This window comes from Aphelocoma coerulescens (assembly GCF_041296385.1).
Source record: "Aphelocoma coerulescens isolate FSJ_1873_10779 chromosome Z unlocalized genomic scaffold, UR_Acoe_1.0 ChrZ, whole genome shotgun sequence".
In the NCBI taxonomy this organism is placed as follows: domain Eukaryota; kingdom Metazoa; phylum Chordata; class Aves; order Passeriformes; family Corvidae; genus Aphelocoma; species Aphelocoma coerulescens.
In genome coordinates, this window is record NW_027184085.1 from 13,017,764 (window position 1) to 13,022,228 (window position 4,465).

The window sequence follows — 4,465 nt, forward strand, 5'->3', positions numbered from 1 at the left end:
TAGCATTTATTTTTGTGACATTGTGTATAGGCACACTTCTCCATCCCGTGTACACTACACAAGTGGTAGTGCAGCCATTCTTAGCCAGCTGATGATTATCCTTTTTCTGTATTTTTCTCTTCCATTGTCACTTGGCTTCTCTCTAATACAGTCAACCCTAAGTTTGCAATGGTTATGCAAGCAAAAGACTTGGAGTCTGCTTGTAATTCTTATGAAGTATATGTCTTAGCTAATACATTTCAAATTTTCTAACACTATGAATTTGAACATCAACAAGGGGTCCCCTCTGTGAGGAAGTTGGTGTATAGTTTGCAGCTGACTCTTCATTTAAAATTACCTGACTAAGCAGAGGCAAATATCAGGAATATTCCAAACAAAAAGGTCAGCATCTTCAAACTAGCCTTTGCAGGAAAGGTTATCATCAACAGCTCTAAGGTTTTATGATATTTTCCAGTAAGATCTCCTTGACTATTCATAAACTAATTTCAGTGTGTGTGTGTGTGTATATATATGTATATATATGTATATATATGTATATATATATAGTGGAAAAAATTTAACATTTTTGTGAGAATATTAATTATCCGCTTTGTTACAGTGATACCACTGTAATTTGTAACAAAGAAGAGTCTATAGGCATGTCCCCATATTTTACTAGCACATCACAGAACTGGTGCAAAACTGTTGCTATTGTAAAGGTTCAGAGCAACTTAATTCAATCTTTAAAGGCACAATGTAGCAGTCAAAGAAAACACAGAAGCGATTCCAGACTAAGAAACCAATGCCCAGTGGCTCAGGAGTTTTCTCCTGAAAATGGTGTATTATATGAACACAGTGTGAGCTCTTGCAGAAGGTGAGGAAACAGGTCATGATAAATAATATGGCACAGAGATGAGTGGGAGGAGAGTGGTGGGATGCTGCAGGAAAAGGGAGTTTATGTCCGGTTTTATGTAACATAATTTTAGGTTACCCCCTTCAAGATCATCAAACAGTGTGTTAATGAAATTAACAGATGATACAGAAGAATACTGCAAACACCACTGAAAAAAGAGAAGCAGGAAATAACAAGATGTCACCCTGACAAATGCTTTCCAAATCTGGAAAATGATTATTCAAAATGCAGATTATTTTTTCCTTGCTGGTTGGATGACTCTCAGCTACACCAGAGACAGTAGATGGCAGTTTGTGTTTCTGAGTTTCTTTTGACAAGGCAGAAAATAAAATGCACGTGGAGCTTTTGCCGAAAGGATTGCTCCTGACCGAGCAGCTTGAGTGACACCCAGGCTGAGAACATAGCACCTTCTGTCTCACAGCCACTGAGGAGTACAAAGGTGGTTGGGATGACCTTCCTCTGAAAATCAGCCTGGTAAATACAGTACAGAGGAATCTCTTTTTGTGAGCACCAGGTGCTGATGTCATATGTACTGCAAGTTAAAAGTGCTTCTTTGTGTTTCCAGCCTTGCAAATTCAGCTGTCTGAGAGGCAAACTCTTGTCTCCCATCAGCTTTAAAGAGCTACTTTCTTTCTCCCGCCTGTAATTGCAGTTATTTGCATCTTTAAAATCCTAGAGTTTCAAGAGAAGTTGCAGGAAGAGACTCTCTCTAGTTTGGAAATTTTCACATTTCAGAAAGCAATTCTGCTGATCTCTTCCCAGTCAGGCTGTTAGCCAAACGCATGTGCTTCAGGTTTTCTGTTTTAGAGTTACTTGTGATTATTCAATTCATAACATTTTTCCGTTTCCGGGGAAACATTTTTCCGTTTTTCCCTTAAAGAGCAATCTTAAAACATTTGGGAGTTTGATCTCTTCCCCCCCCCTCTCTCTCTCATCCTCCCCCTCCCTCCCCACCCCATTTAAAATATGTGTAGAGATTTGAAGGAAATATGATAATGAAAAAAAAAAGCCTAATATTGGATTTGCCAGCTGTTGTGGTTTAACCTCAGCCAGCAGCCAAGCCCCAGGCAGCCACTCACTCACACCCCCATCAGTGGGATGGGGGAGAGAATAGGAGAGGTAAAAGCAAGAGAACTTGTGGGTTGGGATAAAGAGACTTTAATAGGGAAAGCAAAAGCTGTGCACAACGACGAAGCAAAACAAGGAGTTAATTCACCACTTCCCATGGGTTGGCAGGTGTTCAGCCATCTCCAGGAGACCAGGGCCCCATCACATGTAATAGCTCGTTGGGAAGACAAATGTCATCATGACAAACATGCCCCCCTTATCCTTTCCGCCCAATTTACATACTGAGCATGATGTCATATGGTCTGGAATACCCCTTTTGTCAGTTTGGGTCACCTGTCCTGGCTGTACCTCCTCCCAATCTCCCAAGCACCCCCAACTTCTCTGCCAGTGTGGCAGTCTGAGAAGCAGAAAAGACTCTGAGCAAGTTCTGCTCAACAATAACAAACACTATTATCAATGCTGTGTTCAGCACAAATCCAAAACACAGCCTCATACTAGTCACTGTCAAGAAAATTGACTCCAGCCAAAACCAGCACACCAGCCCATTATAAATTGTCCATATGTCATAAGGTGGAAAATAGTTCCTGCATTTTTAATTTACTAAACAGTCCATGCTTGATTTCCAGATCCATGATCCTTGTAAAATTTGATGTTTGCACAATATCAGTGCAGCCGGCTCCTGATTCACAGGAGGCTCTTCCTCATCCTGCAGAGACTGCCATGAGACAGATAATCCTTGAATGCTAAGCATTGCCTAGAAAATTACTCTGAAAGGAATGTTCTGTGTTACACTGACAAAAAAATATGTGACTAAACCAACTGGTTCAAACTCTAATCCTCTTGCATGTCACCTGCTAAAGTAACTGAGATCAAGTTGTCTTTAATGTGACAAACGTGTGTGTACATATATTGTTTCCTTTATTTATGGGGACAAGCAGTTGTCTAGGGGGGTATTCACCTTAATTAAGGCAGAGTCTTGTATGAAATGTAGAAGGCCAGAGAAACTGAACCTGGGCATGCAATCAATGAGAGGCACAGCCCATGAAGGAACAAGTGGAAGAGTCTGCACTAAGTCTTTCAGTCTGAGGGACATGAGCCTTCCTCAGGCCAACTGGAATATGCTTAGGCAAAATTCTGATATTAACCCTTCACAGAATGGAACAATGCAATGGAATAGCTCTTAAAAAAAACCCCAAAACAACAAAACAAAATGAAACAACAAAAAAAAACCCAGAAGAGGAATTAGACTTATATGGTGCTGAAAATTTTCTTCTTGATGAGATTTTCCCCAGTGCTGAGGTGTCCAGTTTTAGTTATCCTCTGCTGTGCAGTCCAGGTTTGTGGGATACTATTGCACTGACACTTTTTTAAGAAACCTTTCCAGGAGTGGTGGGACGGACAGATGGGCACTCCAGGTGAGTTGTAGGATGAAGATGGGGGATGAAGATGATGCACACCCATGCATCAAAGCCCATGATCATTAAAAAGCTGATGAGTCAAGTTTCAAAGGCTCCAACAATGTTTTTGCAAAAAACATTGCAAAATCATGCTGTAATAAGAAAGATGACAGAAGAAGAAGCTTTCAATAAAGATAACTATCACATTTCCAAATGCGATGGTAGATTTTGCAGCTCACAAGGTGATAAATTTTTTTTGTCCAGGCTCTATAAAATGCCAATTTGTTGGATTCCTTTGTTAATTTCTCCTAGCTCATGTTTACGAAAAAAAATAGTTCTGGAAATTATATAGGTACCACAGTGGTATATATTCTTTCTGTGTCTTTTAACCACTTGTTTTACTGTCAGCATACTGTTCTACTCTGGCATACAACAGACTTCAAACGGTTCTGTAAGAGAAGTTGTTTAAATTCTTTTCTTTGAGGGGGGAGGGAAGTAACTTAGTTGAATTCTCGAGAGTATCCCCACTTCCACCTTTCCTCCTTGCTTTCCTACAAGAACTCTTTCAAGTTCAGACTTTTATTCCGTTAGGTTCTTCTCAAACTTGTGATCAGAGATGGTATCATCTGCTTTAAGAATCTAAGTGGGAAAAATAACTATTGCAGCAGGATTGAAGAAACAGAAATACAAGATGAGGAGAGCTAATTGAAGTCAGATTAGTGGCAGATCTAGGAATATAGTTCAGCTACTTCAGTGTCCCTCTGGTGCTCTTTAGTAGCATATCTCTGCTGCAGGAAAGTCTGTAAGCCACCTTTCTGAACCAGGGAATTCTTCATACCTCGTGTTTTGTGCTTGTCTGCCTCCACTCTGCTCCTTGACTCACTCCTGGTCTGCTGTTCCATGTGCTCAGCTGAGGAACGTTGCACTTCCTTTGGGAAGCAAGGGTGATGCACCGGCTGTCTACAGCCCAAATTCAGCATGATGATGTTTATTAATGAATCTCACTGCACTGCTTGGGAGCCAGGTTTTTTTTAATCAAAAATGTTTGGAATCTCAAGCATAGGGCCCTCTGCCTGCCAGAATGAATGCAGGGGCTGCACTCCAACAG